This window comes from Aotus nancymaae, unplaced genomic scaffold (genome assembly GCF_030222135.1).
Source record: "Aotus nancymaae isolate 86718 unplaced genomic scaffold, 86718_ANA_hifiasm-v0.15.2.pri h1tg000046l, whole genome shotgun sequence".
Classification (NCBI taxonomy): domain Eukaryota; kingdom Metazoa; phylum Chordata; class Mammalia; order Primates; family Aotidae; genus Aotus; species Aotus nancymaae.
The window spans coordinates 17,650,711-17,667,555 of NW_026988460.1; the positions used below are offsets into that span (position 1 = coordinate 17,650,711).

The window sequence follows — 16,845 nt, forward strand, 5'->3', positions numbered from 1 at the left end:
CACACACACAAAAAAAATTTAAAAATTACCTGAACATGGTGGCACATGCCTGCAGTTCCAACTACTTGGGAGGCTGAGATGGGAGGATCGCTTGACCCAGGGAGGTTGAGGGTACAGTGACCTCTGATTGTGTCACTCCACTCCAGCATAAGTGATAGAGCAAGGCGCTGTCTCAAAACAAACAAAAACCACAAAACAATGAATGGGAATGTTCACATGTCTATAAGTTTTCTACTTGAGGATGAGATTCCTACAAGACTACAAGTATTATCCACTTTAGCTTCAAGACTTACATTGTTCTGATGACTGTGAGAAGGCACATAGGCATATCTTTGCCTTGCAGAGGAGTTTTTGTATGTTTTCTAGGTACTATAACAAGGTTGAAAAGAAAGTAATTTGACCCCATTTCTAATTTATCCAGGACCCATGGCGATAAAGAATTACGACACTCTTACTATATTTGACACCGTATGAGGCATAAATGAAGCTAGCTAACATTATTTCTAACGAAAGACAGTTTTCAAAGGATGTCTACAAAAATTACATTTTTTTTTTTTTTGGTATTATATGTAAAATCAATCTTCTGGGAAAGTACACTCAGATAAAATCATGTGCTTCTTTTTTAAGGGGGAAAAATAATGTTTAGTCAATCCCATTTGCTTCCCATGAAAAGAAAAAGTTAAATAATTGTATGGAAGTGTCTAGAGAGTCTTGACTCCATAACAAGTATTTTATGGAAGAGTTCTCATAATCGAAGATTGAACTAGGCAATGTTTAGTTTATGAGTTTATTTAAAAAAATTTTACTACTTTTTTCTTTTACCTATCCTGCAAAGTGGGGGTGACATAAGTTGAATAAGTAATGTAACACAAATTTTATATTTAAAAGATTTGGGAAAAGGGAGTAATAAGTTTTTTCACTCTCTTCTTCCTTAGTTAGAGCACCAGTCTCAAATTGTGATAGGAGCAATTAATATTTAGATACTCTTATTGGTGTTGGCATATTGCAGGATGAATAACATGTGAGGAAAATAAAGTTCAAATATATTTATATGTTCTACATAAAGCATGCTTTCATTAATAGTGCATTCATATTTATTTATAAATAGTAACTAATAATAGTAAATAAGAAATGGAGGTTAGAAAAGGATATGATAACGATGGAACAATCTCCAAGTGATTTTTTTCATAAATAATGTCACCTGAAGTAAGAGGAGTGCTTTGCATTGAAACCTAAAGCTCTGTGGATGTTTACTGATGATGATAGCATTTTTATAACTTAGTAATTTGCTTTGTAAATTATGTATTTTAAAGTCTTCCATGAACCAAAAATATCATCTCTGTATTTTATCACTATTTTTAAAAGTTTTTCCACTTGTTTTCCTTTGGGTTATCATTTTTCCAGGGGCAGAAACTATGACAAATTATCCAATTCCATAAAACCAAAGCTAGTCCACCATTCTGTATTCATTCGAAGGCACAATTCATCTATAAAGTGTTCTCATTGTACGTTTCACGTAGAGAAAGAAACGAATGTCATAAATGTACTGCAGTTATTTTCTATTTCTTCTTGTTTCTGCAGCAAGAAAAGAAGAGAGTTAAACATTTATTTACTTGTCAAACTGGACAACATTCATCAAAAAGAAAAATTATATCCTACTTTGACCACTTTAGCAATTTGAGCTAAGAGGAAAAAATATTTACAAAAGATTGATTTTTTTGTTAGCTACTTTATTTTTAATTCAGTGCATAACACTTTTTTCCCCCAAACATTTACCTCTCTCAAAATTAAGGGGTTATTTTAAAACCACTTCACAGTGTTTTCTGAAACCTAGGTTCTCTAGACTATTTGTTCTGTACTTAAAATAATCAAATAACTGTATATGGTTGGAGGTATTGAAATGATGAATATATTCTGTTTAAGTGCTTTTTAGTAAGTTGATGTTAAACCTTTAAGATGCCTTTACAATGAACATGTAAATGGATAATTCATGTGATAAGCCAGAAAAGAAAAGAATTATCTTTTGTGGTATTTATAAGGTATAACATGTCATTTTTAAAACATCTAGTAATCATACATTATTTGGAGAATCACATACTGGTTTTTTCTATGTTTTTGGAGCTGGAGTCTTGCTCTGTTGCCCAGGCTGGAGTGCAGTCATGGGATCTTGGCTCACTGCAACCTCTGCTGCCGGGTTCAAGTAGTTCTCCTGCCTCAGTCTTCCCAGTAGCTGGGATTACAGGTGTGCACCACCAGGCTACACCAATTTTTTGTATTTTTAGTAGAGATGGATTTCACCACGCAGGCCAGGCTGGTCTTGAACCTCTGACCTACCTGCCTCAGCCCATTAAAGTGCTGGGATTGCAGACCTGAGCCACCGCACCCAGCCTATGTATTGATTTTATAGGCAAAACAAAGAACAGGCACATTGTCTCCCTTTTAAGTATTCCTTTTTATGATGTGGAGAAAAACTACATGAAAAGAAAAAGAAAATTTGGACATGGGATACAATATCTTTCGTAGCTAGCAATAGTGATGAGACTACAAAAAAGGATTCTTCCACTTTAATGAGGCTGTTTGTGCATATAGGAAGATATCCTTTTCTGTACACAATTTGCATTTTGAGATATTTTAGCATTCTATGGAATGTGGGTTACTGTTGTTATTAAATGTCTGGCTTTATTAATGAGATTATTTATTACTTGTTGCCTGTGCCACCTGCAAACACATCTGTAACTAGGTTCAGTATTGTTCTGAATAATTTTTCTTGACTGTTTTCCTTTTCTTCTCTCTTTTTCCTGTTTAAACATGGAATGAATGGAGTCATAGTTGTGGAAGTATCTGAATTCAAAATCAACATTTTCCAAAACATCAATTGACTTCAAAATTGAACTGGCTTTTTTTTTTTTTTTTTTTTGTGAATGTAGAATTTTGAATGCAAAACATTCTGGTGCCAATTTTCTTCTTTGAGACCAAAAAAACAAACACTAAAATTTTCACAATAATAATGTCTATCTTGTATGTCAGGAGTAAGCAGACTATGGTCTGTGAGCCAAATCAAGATCACAGCCTACTTCTGTTTTAATAATCTGTGATATAACAATATTTTTTATATTTTTATAGGGTTTTTTTTTTTTAGAAAAAAAAAGAGAAGAATATGTAATGGAGACCTTATGGCCCACAGAGCCTAAAATATTCATTATCTGGCTCCTTTAGAAAAGTTTGGTAGACACCTGCTGTACTACGAAAGTATTTAAACACACAAGCATACGAAGTGTTCCTCTTGTAACTCTGATTTCCAGCTCTTATATTTTTGCCTTGGGCTTGCAATCTATTAGCTCTCTCTTGTTTTCCAATCCTCCCTTTTGAGTTCTTATACATAATCACATTCTTCTACAGTATAAATTAAGAGGTCTTTAAAATGACATGTGCCGTGGGCACTAGAGAGAAGCATGTTGGCATTTATGTATGTAATCAAGTGAATTTAAATGAGATTAATACCTGCCCTTCATCTTTCACTTTTGTATATTTGTTAATATAATGATGTTTGGGATTTATTTCATTCATTCTAACCTGCAAATATTAATAAACTCTGTGTACAGTAAATAAGATACAGCTCCTGCCCTCATGTGTTTACAGTTTGATGAGGAAGGCAGAAAGTTAAGTAGGCATTACAAAACACTATCATAACTATTACATACCACTATATAACTACGTAGGTCAGTAGGAAAACAAAATCAAACAGTGAGTATTTTGGAAGGCATTTAGAAGAATTGCATTTTGCATTCAGCTGGCTATTAACATGCAAATTTCTAGCTTTAGGGAGCCTTGCATAGGAACACTGCAATTAGTATTCCAATATTTTTAAGAAAAATTAAGCAACTTTCTGACAGCGGTAGCCTGTTACTGCTTAGAAAAAGAAAAAGAAAAAATGGTGGTGGCAAAGCATGTATTTTCATGACAGCAAATCTTTAGATACTTTGAGAACCCCTTTAACTAGAAAGCAATTGTTTCATTTTAAAGTAAAGCTCACTGGCAATGTCATTTTAAACTTCAAAGCAATGTCAGTTTTCATCTCTTAGGGAGCAAATGGTCAGTCATGCAGGTCTTGTCAGCAGTAACAAGACACTTCAGACTGGGGACCCTGGAAAACGAAAAGCGTAATTTTATTTTATTTTTTTGGTACGTACAACTTCATTAACTTGAATATGAAAGGTAAACATTTAGTTTCAGTTTGCTTACTCTAACTGTCCAATTCAGGAGCCACTAGCCACATAGAGCTATCTAAATGTAAATGAATTTAAATTAAATTAAAACTCAGTGTTTTAATTATAGGAGCCGTATTTCAAATACTCAGTAGCTGCATGTGGCTAGTGACTACTACACTGAACAATGAAGAAAAAGGAAATTTCCAATATCTTAGAAAGTTCTATTAGAATGCATTGACTGTTCCATTGATCACAGTAAAGTCACATCCATTAAGTTCCCCAATAGCAGTTGTTTGTCATACACCCATTTGGACAACTTCTTTTTGTAATTGTACTTCAAAGAATAAAGTTTTGAATTTTAGTTCTTGCCTTAGCTAGATATAAACTCTCCCAAGATTTTCTTCTTGAAATAAGATCTACACCATGCAAAGCACTTGTAACCCTATTTACTTTTCTTTATGTATTCAGATTCTAAAGGTCTTTAGGAAGCTAATATAAGTATAGAAAAGTATATGGAATTCAACAAATAACCTCAAAATGAACACTCTCGAGTAACCCTCACCAAAGTCAATAAATAGAACATCCTTTATTCTAACTTTATTACTGAGTGATTTTTAAGTGATTTTTAGGTTCTTCCTATTTTGTGTAATTAAATTGAAAAGTTTCATAGGTTAAATTTGGGTTACTCATGAAATACCCAATTTATAAATTGTCAGTTTCCATTTTCTTATTTTTCTTTTCACAATGCTAATAATTTTAGCCTTTTTTGTTAATTATGCTAATTCACTCCTTCCCCTAGCCATAGTTTGGTTGTGTGGATAGAGTCAAGGAGGAAATAATCAAATTTGAAATTAATTGAAGTAACCATATGCTGCCATTTGGTGCTTTCACTGCCACTTTTTATTGGCATCCAGTATGCTGAACATTTGAACCACACATCTGCTAAATGATATGGCCATCCACATAGTTTCTTTATTTCAATTTTATATCATTGCTATTTAAGAATGTAAGATTTGATCAATATAATTTTAAATGTTTCAATTTTGTCATAGTAAAATATATAATAGTTATATTGTGTGTGATATTTAAAAAGTGCATTCGTAGGGTTGACACCTATGACTTAAAGTTTAACATATTTCTCTCCACTTAATTACGTAAGTGTTCTATCGTTATAGTTTTGGACTTAGGAAGTCCCCACTAAACAAGATATTAAAGATTTGCCACATAGATGACCTAGTGCAAATTTATTTAGCTTTTTCATGCATCAGTTATGTGTTTTGTTTTGTGCCTTAGGAATGGCAAGTTTTTATATACCTTGGAAAAATCAAATAATGAATATCCTTTTTTTACTTTTAAGCAGAAAAGCAGAATACTTTTATTTCCTAAGAAATCATTTCTAAAATAAAATTCTACTCAGTTTAAGGAGTAGGCCATCTTAATTATTAAGTGCTTAAAAGCAATGTTAGTTTAATAATTTCAACTGCAAATTAATTCCAACTAATTTCCATAGGCATTCATCACAGTTTCACTTATTGTAGACTAAGGATCCTTCGTTGAGGACTAATGCACTCTTAGGATGAGCTCTGAGATCTTTGAAGTCCCTAAAATTTTATGCAAAAGCTGTGGGTGTGTATATATTGGAAATGCCCATACCTTCAGATTAATGTAGATTAACCTAATTATTGTTTGGATTTATCCTTTCTGTTCTATCCCTGCTATCACTGTCCTAATTCAGATTCTCCATATCTTTTACACAAACGGTCTATTGGATCATGGCTTGGCCCACTAATGGCTATCTCTTATAAAGCCATTAGAGAGCTGAAGCAGCTGTTAAAATAAAAGGTGAAGATAAACAGAAGCATTTGCTTTAAGATTTTGTCAATTCTCTCCAGTGGTTCAAGTCTGACGTTTTTTCACAAGTGAACACGTTTCTCTATTGTCTACTCCAGCTAGCCAAACTCATATCTTGCCACTCTTCACTTTAAACTTAGAGTGTTCTTGTCTTTGGAATAGTCTTTCTTATCCCTTTTTAGATAACTATATTCTGTAATTTCACTAAGACATTCACTTCTTGTCTCCAGAAATTCTTCACAGGCTGCATAGTTGTGTTAATATTTTGTGTGCCTCTTAATACCTGGTATAATTATCAGCATAAGCATCAGTATAATTACCACAGCGTGTGTGTAGTTTTAATGTGTGTGTGTGTGTATGTATGTGTGTGTGTGTGTGTGTGTCTGAGAGAGAGAGAGAGAGGTTTCACTTGACAGTGAACTTCCTGAGAGTAAGACCTATGTTACTGATTTTTCCATCCCAAGTATAAAGCACAAGGTCTGAGAAACCAAAGGTGCTCAATAAATACATGGCAAGTGAATAACTAAGTGACTGAAGGAAATATTTTTAGATCTACTCATTTATTTAAAAGAATTCTTTTCAATTCAAACTTGTTTTCATATGCATACATATTAAAGACCTGATAGTTCTATGAACATAATTCAATTACCTTCTTAACTTACTTGACACACTTTTGTGGTGAGAATGTGAAAATCACATAATCATATCAGACTGGACTCAGTTACATTAGCATTTGAAGAGATCAGAAAGATCATTCTTTTACAATTGAGGAATCAGAGGATTAAATTCAGTGGGTAAGCAGGAAGAAGCATGGCATGGCACCACCCAGGCTTAGTAGTTCTGTATTCCTTGGGCAAAGCTGTTTAATATCTTTAATTCTCACTTTTTACATCTTTGTGGTGAAATAATAATGAAAAATTTATTCACAAAAAACTTCTTTCACCATTTATTTTAAACTAAACTTCCTCCAATACATCTTTCTGATGTTTGAGGAAGGAAATGGAGAAGAAAAGGGAAGAAGAATAAAAGGAACGTAGGGAGAAAATGAGAATGTCGACTACAAAAAATTTTTAAGAACTTATCATTTATTTGAAAATGCAAAAGACCCAGGATAGGCAAAGCAGTCTTGAGCAGAATGACCAAAGCTGGAGGCATCACAGTACTTGACATCAAAATATTCTACAAAGTAAACAAGACAGCATGGTATGGGCACAAAAGCAGACACCTAGACCAATGGAACAGAATAGAGAACTCGAAAATAAATCCATGCATGTACAGCTAACTGATTTTTTGTAAAGGTGCCCAAGAACACACATTGGGAATAGGACAGTCTCTTTAATAAATTGTGTTGGGAAAATTGGATATCCACATGCAAACTAATGAAACTAGATCTCCACCTACCACCATACACAAGAAATAATTCCTAAGTGAATTGAAGACCTACGTGAAAGACCTGAAACTGTGAAACTGGAAGAACATATAAGTTATGAAATTGAACTGGACAAGGATTTCTAAAATAAGACTTCAAAGTACAGGCAACAAAAAGCAAAAATTAGAAATAAGATTACATCAAACTAAAAAGATTCTGCCCAGCAAAAGAAATGATCAACAGAATGGAGACAAAACCTACAAAATAGATGAAAGTATTTTCAAAGTATGCAATGACAATGGGTTAAAATCCAGACTATATAAGAAACTCAAACAAATGAGGACCAAAAAATAATAATAATTTGATTAAAAATGGGCAGAAGACCTAAATAGGCAACTATCAAAACCAGAGACACAAATAGCCAAAAGATATATTTTAAAATGCAAAACATCACTAATCATCAGGGAAATGCAAATCAGACAAGAAAAGATATCACCCCGTACGTGTTAGAATGGTTATTATCAAAAAGACAAAAAAATAACAAATGCTAGCAAGGATGTAGAGTAAAGGGAATTCTTATGCACTGTTGGTGGGAATGTAAATTAGTACTGCCATTATAGAAAACAATATAAAGATTTTTATGAAAAATAGAACTTTTATATGATCCAGCAATCTTAGTACTGGGTATATAGTCAAAGGAAATGAAATCAGTATGTCAAAGAGACATCTGCACTTCATGTTTATTGCAGCACTATTTACAATATCCAAGATATGGATCAATGTAAATGCCCATCTACAGATGAATGGATAAAGAAAAAATAATATATATATATATATATATATATAGAGAGAGAGAGAGAGAGAGAGAGAGAGAGAGATCAGACACACACACACACACACACACACACACACACACACATACACACACACACAATAGAAAGCTACTCAGCCATAAAACACAATGTGATATCTCTCTATCTCTCTCTCTCACACACACACACACACACAGACACACACTCACTGGAATACTATTCAGGCATAAAATACAATGAAATTCTGTAATTTGCAACAACATGGATATACCTGGAGATCACTACATTAAGTGAAATAAGCCAAGTGTAGAAAGACAAATACTGCATGATCTCAGTCATATATAAAATCTAAAAAAGTTTTAGAAATAGAAAGTAGAATAATGATTACCAGAGGCTGAGGTGAGTAGATGGGAGGGAGGTTGGTCAACTGTACAGAGTTAAAGTTGGTCAGAAAGAATAAGTGCTCATGTTTAATTACAGAGTAGGGCAACTATAGCAAATAGCAATGTAGTGTATATTTCAAGATAGCTAGAAGAGAAGATTTTTAATGTTATTACCACAAAGAAATGATGAATGTTTAAAATGATGGATTTAGTGACTACACTGATTTTTTCACTATACAACGTATACATTCACTGAAACATCATACTAGAGCCCAGAAACATGTACATTAATTATTTGCTAATTATAAATAAAACGTAAATTTTTAAAAAGCTAACACTACAGAAATTTGCAAAAATCTACTTTCACTTTTTAAGTGTGTCGTTTAGTCACTGCATAGTATTCCTTCACATAGATGTTCTATATTTATTTAATAGCTTTTCCATTTTTGTTCAGCAAAGAAATTTCTTCTTTCACACAACTATATGTCATGTGGCCTTAAGCATCAAGTATTTCCTGTATTGGGAATCATTTCTTAACTGCTGATTCCTAGGAATGAGAAGTTTCTGAGACATATCTCCAAGACCCTGTATCTATTTGTATTGGCTTCAGCAATGTATTGACTACCCTTTCACCAAAATCGGAACAATTATTGCATTTTAGAATAGACATCTTTAATGAAAATGGAAACTATCTTACCCCTTTTTATACACTAGTTGGACCTTCTTCTTATACTCATGGGAGTTTTTGAGAACTTGGGCATATATTGCTTCCCTCCTGAAAGGGATCCTGTCAACTGTGGTGGCATCTCTGACATCTGAGAGGGAAACAGCTGTACTTGAAAGAATAAAGCTAGTAGCTGAGGCAGATGCTCTTTGGAAATGGCTCATTTTCTTTGAGAGCTAGAGTTGTGGCAAGAAGGTACAGCAGACAAATTTACGTTTATGTGTAAAGTGATATGTGATTATCTTCCCCATACACTCAAAGCCTTATTTATTTTGACTACATTATGCAGATGCTGCTATCTGCAGGGTGTAGAGAATATGTTAAGTAATATGTCAGCCTCGACACCTCAATAGATAAAACTTACTTGCTCATCATGTTAACATATTGTGCCACATTTTTCCAGAGTGTGAATTACTCCCTTTCAGAAAATTTCCACCTGAGAAGCATCATTAATTCTTTCATGGTACCAGCAATCCAGTTAGCAAATTGCCTCTTTACTGAATTAAAATTCTACATTCAGAAAGATAAGAAAGGGGTCTGTATTCCTTCTCTCTTTTTTTTGTATAAGACTATCTCAATAAAGAATGGCTAAGGGTGTGAATTCTAAGGAAGGATTCCTGGATTCAAATCCTTTCTCCACGAAGTATGTAACTCCTCTATTTTTCAGTTTCTTAGGAGATAAATAATACCCACCACATAGGTTTACTGTGAGAATTAAATAAATTTATACATATTAAGTACTTAGAATTTTAATACTGAATGTAAGCACTCAATATGTGTTAGCCATTATATTATATTGTTATATGTGTTATTATTGTCACTATTATTTTAATAATCTTCAAGAAAAATTGCACATCCTACTTCCATGTTGTTGAGACCTGAGCGTCCATATAACATCTGGTACTCTCTGAGACAGTAACTAACTCTGAGAAAACACAATTAGTGGACTAAAATTAGGGCCACTGTCCACTTACAAACAATTTCCAAGTTAGTTATATGGATAATGACAGTTCAGAACATTGTTCTATTGTTCTTGTGCCCTTCAGTTTTACCTTTTAGGAACATAAAGATTTACGTCTCTGTCTTGAGGTACTAAATTGTTTAAGCAATAAATAGCTGCATTGATAGGTTTCAGTTTGCTTATTGGCATTTGGCTTTTTGGGTCCAACAGCAGAACAAAAATCTGCGTCCAAGACCAGCTCTGACTGTTAGTAGGATGACCTTGGACTGCGCAGTGTCTCTGTTTTTCAGACCTTCATCCATTCTGTAGGACATGGTAGTCTCTTAGATGTCTATGAGAGTTAACATCTTATGATTAAGTCTGCAAGGACATTTTTCTTAAGCTTTAAAGAATGAGTTCTGCTCTCAGTTCCTCAAGTAGACACATCATTATGGTATAAATAAATTATCAGTAAAGGTATTCTGATTATACTTGCCATTGGAGAGATAATCCAATGACGTGTTTTAGGTAGGGTACAGATTGTCTGGATAAGACCAGACACCTGGCTGAGTTAGATTAAGTTCCTGATATGATAAGCTAATAAACAATATTATATCAAAAGTGAGTTGGCCACACAGAGAATTGGCAGCAGCAGCCAGTACAGAAGAGCTTTGAATGGTGGCCTGTTTCTAAAGGGACTGCTCACTCAGTAGTGCCATTGTCTGTGCAAAGCAGTTCTCCAGCTTTGAGAAACTCACTTCTTTTTAGTGTCAAACTCTTTTAAATTTAGTGTGTCCATTTCTGTGTCTGTGTAATAGTTCACACTACCTTAGTCAGTTTAGGTTGCCATAACAGAATACTAGACTGGGTGGCTTTAAGAACTCAGTTTATTTTCACAGTTCTGGCATCTGAAAGCCCAAGATCAGAGTGCTATCTTGTTAAGTTCTTGATAAAGATCCATTTCCTGTTTACAGAGTGTATCTTCACTTGGCAAAGAGAGGGAGAGGAGGCAAGTTTTGTGTGTCTCTCCTTAAAAAGGTGTTAATTCCATCATAAGGTTTCTACCCAAATGACCTAATTACCTGCAAAAGACATTGGGAGTATTATTTCATCAGGGATTAGTTTTTCAACATATGAATTTGGGAGGTATATGAACACTCCGTTCATAGCAGGTATTTCATGGTTCTTGAAATTAACACAGTATCAACAGGTCATATTTTCATCCAGGAGGAAAAGGCCAAACTATTGCCCACATGTCACTGGTAACAGTGCTTCCAGTTTGTGGTGTCCTGGTATGCCTGTGTTTATCTTGGGAACCAAGACATGCTAGTCTAATGTCAGACCCCTGCATCTCCTCATTCACCACTGCTTGTGAGTAAATACTAAAAGCTGTTTTTAAATATGTACCTCTTATTCAAGATAAAGCAGTTATTTTGATGGTCCATTGACACATTGATTACAGTGGAGCCATGTTTGACTCAGAAATTAGGGTTTAAAGTCAGTACTTATGATCAAAACCATGTCTAGTAAAATTGCCCTTAGAAATCCATTAAGTTGGACATAAAGTGCATTGTAAATAGATTTGTGTATGCAATCCTATGCAGTAAAATAGTATTTAGTAATAGTACAGTAGGTGGGGCTTGGTGGCTCATGCCTGTAATCCCAGAATTTTGGGAGGCTGAGGTGGATGGATCACTTGAAGTCAGGAGTTTGAGCCAGCCTGGCCAACATGTGAAATCTCATCGATACTAAAAAAACAAGGTTAGTTGGGTGTGGTAGTGCATGCCTGTTATCCCAGCTACTTGGGAGGCTGAGGCAGGAGAATTGCTTGAATCTGGGAGGCAGAGGTTGCAGTGAGCCGAGATCACACCATTGTACTGCAGCCTGAGCAACAAATGTGAAACTCCATCAAAAGAAAAAGATACTACTACAGTAGTAAACTCTTATTCTTGGAGGGATACATTCCAAGACCCCTAATGGATGCCTGAAACCACACATTTTACCAGATTTTCTATATACTGTACTATGTTTTTCCTATGCATGCATACCTATGATGAATTTTAATTTCTAAATTAGGCAGTATAAGAGATTAACAACAACAATAATAAAATAGATCAGTTAGAACAATCTACTGTAATACAGGTTATATGAATGTGGTCTCTCTCAAAATATCTTAATATTTTTGGACTGCAGATGACCACAGGTAACTGATGCCATGGAAAACAAAACTACAATAAGAATGGACTACTGTATTTCTAAACTAGACTCAACACACTGCAAGATACTCACACTGACAGAGATTCCCAGAAACATACCCACTGTAGGCACAGCTAATTCATGTCCCCGTTCATTGTTCATGACCCTTTTGGTTATATTCATTTCATGGAAGCAAAGACAGAGTCACTCAAGACACTAATACTGTTTCTTCTCTTTTTGACTCCCCAGATGTCTATATTTGGAATATTGTAAGTTAAATGCACAAGTGATGTGACTCCTCTATAACTAAGGTTAGCAATATATTCATGGAGGGAAGAGATGAATTAAAAGACTTTGAATAATAAGCTGTTGCAGAGAATCAGTTTAAATTACCTTTCGATGAGTCAAAGAATAATTATTAAATATCCATGCTATGGACTGAAGGTTTGTGTCTCTCCCGACCATTCATCTAGTGGAACCCTAAACCCTAATGTGATAGGACTTAGAGGTGAGGCCTTTAGGGAATAATTAGGTTTAGATGAGGTCATGAGAGAGGTGTCTTCATAATGAGATCCATATCCTTACTAGAGGAGGAGGAGCTTTCTTTCTCTCTCCATGAGAAACCCTAGAAAAGTCATGTGAGGACACAGCCACAGCCAGAGGTAGCCATCTGCAAGCCAGGAAGCAGACACTCACCAGACACTCAATCTGCTGCCACCTTCGTCTTGGACTTCAAACCTTCCAGAACTGTGAAAAATAAATGTCTGTTGTTTAAGCTGCCCAGTCTATAGTATTTTGTTATAGGAGCCTGAGCTGACTAAAATAACCTACTTGCTGTTTGATCTAGATTTTTTAATCCAGGAGAAAGATACCTTGCCTGTCTGCATGCAAATGTAGATGGGATGCATAGTAGAGATGGCATGAGAAATCAGTGATTAAAAAATAGATGGCTAAATAAATAATCTGGTGGCCTTTTGCTATGCATGTAGAACATATAAATAATTCTGTACATATCAAGTAAACAAAAACCAGTTACATGTAGGTTAATAACTAATTATATAAAGCAAACATTAATTTCTAAAAAATAAAATATATAACCTTTTTTATAAACTCAGACTAGAGAATGGTTTTTCAAATGAAATATGAATTTACAGAACTTTAATAAAATAAAAAAATAAAACAGTTGCTATATTAGTCTACATTACATTTTTAAAATGTTATGTTCTACTGAGACCCTATCTCTACCAAAATTTTAAAAATTAGACAGGAACAGTTCAACATATCTGTAGTCCTGGCTACTCAAGAAATTGTAGAGGGAAGGATTGCTTGGCCCAGGAGTTTGAGGCTGCACTGAGCTATGATCACATCACTGCACCCTATCTGGGTAACAAACAGAAAGGCTATCTCCAAAAACAACAAAAAAAAGACAGACAAATTATAAAGTCATGTTGAACCAAAAAATACTATAAACAAAGGTAGTGAAGTTACTGACTGGGGGTGGATATTTGCAACATATATAAACACCCTAGGATCAGTATTTCAAATGTATGAAGAAGTTCTACAAATTAACACAGAAAAAGATAATAACTAATAGGAACATAGACAAAAGATTCAAGCAGGCAATTTCCAGAAGAGACCAGATTGGGTTGACCAATCAAGAAATTAACAAGATGCTCAATATTACTAGAAATTATTGAAATTTATATGAAAACATTGAGATAATGTTTCATACCTATCAGACTGGTAAAACCTTTTAAATTCTTAACGTGTGTTGAGAAATATGTTTACAAAGGGAAATTATTAGACCCTGTTGTCTGAATAGATTGCTAAAACCAATGTGAAGAACAATTTTGTTTATCTAGTAAGTAAAAATATGCATATTTCAATCTAGCCATTCTATTAACTGTGATTCAAGAAAAAGTCACTGGTGTCTGAGCAAGGAAACATAAATAGACTTAATTATGATGTTATTTGTATTAAAAATAATATAATACAAATATGCTTATTAGGTCTTTCTTTTACTTCTTCTTTCATGTATTTATTTATTTGATTTACATAGTCTGCATACTCAATCACTTTATGACCTCTAATATTATGTTTGTTAAGTAGAATCAATATTTTTCTCCTATTAAAAGAGAAAAACATCACTTTACACCAACCCAGTACTTTATAAAACCAGTAGACAGGCAGCAGGGGGTAGTAGTAGAGGTACAGCCTCTAGCTGGTGGCTGGGTATCAGGGGTCACTGCAAGAGAGAAATAAAAGGGCATTTTCAAGCCTGGTGCAATGGCTCACACCTGTAATCCCAGCTATTCCGGAGGCTGAGGCAGGAGGATCGCTTGAGCTCAGGAGTTCAAAACCAGTCTGGACAACCTAGTAAGACCTAATCTCTACTAAAAAAAATATTAACTAATTAATTATAAAAAACAAATTAATAGGGCATGGTGTCACCTGTATTCCCAGCTACCTGGGTGGCTGAAGTGGAAGAATTGCTTGAGCCTGGGAGTTTGAGGCTACAGTGAGCTGTGATAGTGTCATTGCACTCTAGCCTGGGTAAATGCAGCCTGGTGTCCCTCCCCCTAAAAAAAAAAAAAAGAAAAAAGGAAAAGAACATTTCGGATAGGAAAGACTTGATTGGCTTTGTGGCATACTCATGTAACAGAGCCCAAGAACACAGCGGAAGTAAATTATCTGGAAGTACATGTGTCAACTTGGCTAAGTCTCAAATGCAATGTTAAGAGAAAATAAAGGATGTGGCATATCAAATAGAGTAACATTTATTGGGTCCTTATTCTGTGCTGAGCATAATGTAAATGTGTATATATAAAGCTTAAAGAAACAGGCAAAATGTTGCTTTATATCCTTTAGAGAGAAATCATTTGGTAAGAGAATGAAAATGTACATAAGAAGGATATACACAAAATTCAGGAGAGGGGGCCCCCAGGAAAAGGGATGTTAGGGGGGATAAATGTGAGGGTACAGCTCACAGAATGCTTCAGTTCTATTTGTAAAGATTAAGTCCTTTAAAAAAATTGAAGCAAATATGGCAGACTATAGCTATGTGGTGGGTATATGAATATACATTACTTTTTTCCTTAGATAACTTTTGGTATATTTGGAATATTCCAAATGTTTAGAAATTTTAAATTTACCATTGCAGACATTTTTGCAATGTATTAACTTAGCAGTTCTGTGCAATGTATAGCAACAACAGGATAGATGATTCTATACTTATCTCTAATTATAACAACAGGTTGTTTCAAAGTTTCACCTGGAATTCATTTCCATAAATTGTGCAAGAGCCACGCAGCTAGGTTGATGACTTTTATATTGATCAACCTTGCTTTGAATGTAATGCTGGAGAAAATAAAATCTGTGGAAAGGCTAAGTAAACTGGGAAGACTCAGACCATTTGTAGATTCACTGCATACTTGCATTTGACATGTTTACAAGAAAAAATAAAAATCACTTAAGCTATACAATAGAAGTATTAAGAAATATGCTTAAACCTTCCTGTTCAATGAAAAGTTCTTTAAACAAACTTAATCAAGTTGTACACGGATTGTAAAACCAATAAAGCTAAACATACTGTCTTCATTTTCTTGAGATTATTTAGGACAATTCAAGCTGCTTGATAGGAATTTTCAAGTTTAAATGGACATAAGAATCAATGAAGCATATGGCAAGAAATTTAATATATATCTTTTTAGGATTTCTGTTAATTAATTTCCTGCAGTTCCATTTAGGCATCATTTTAATACTTAGAATGGAACACAAAGATTTTTTTCAAATGAGAAAACTTTCAGCTTTTATCAAATATTTATTCATTCAAACAACAGTATCTGCTCTGTGCCAGACAGTTCTAAGTGCTGAGGAAGAACAGTGAACAAAACAGACAAGAAAACTCTGACCTCAAGCAATTTATATTTTAAGGGAAAGAGGAGGTGCTCACTTTTTTTTAATCTAGTCTCCATGTCCTCGGGGAAAATGACCAAAAGGTAATTAGGAGTCTTTGTAGCTTTGGGAAGAAAACGGAGAACCATTGAATGGGCTCTCTTTATAATCTTAATGTAAGTCAAGAATTGCAGAATGAAAACACAAACTGGATTTTCCTGTTATGCAAATGAAGATGTTTGTACTAAGTTGTTGGGTGAAGGCAGCCCCAAATGTTTGAAAAGTAGGAGGAAAATAAAAAAGATCGAGGCAGCTTTTCAGCTATACTAAGACTGCCTGTTGAACTATTTCTCCCTGCCGAGTCTACGGAGCTTATGACTTGATTGACAGGTTTTTTTTCCTCTCTTCAAAAAGGAATTCAAAGAAAATATAAAGGACTCTTTTGTTAAACTGACTTTAAGTTTTCAT

At 34.3% G+C, this 16,845-nt stretch overlaps 1 long non-coding RNA gene across 1 annotated transcript in view; it reads right to left on the minus strand.

Annotated features, from left to right (window-relative positions):
• Positions 1–1,361: 1,361 nt before the first annotated feature.
• Positions 1,362–16,845, minus strand: part of LOC105730004 (uncharacterized) — a 173,969-nt gene continuing 158,485 nt past the window's right edge. The window contains exons 3-4 of the long non-coding RNA XR_001110364.3: positions 4,034–4,144; positions 1,362–1,575 (exon numbers count right to left, since the gene is read on the minus strand). This is a non-coding gene — a long non-coding RNA (uncharacterized LOC105730004). The remainder of the gene's footprint in view (positions 1,576–4,033; positions 4,145–16,845) is intronic.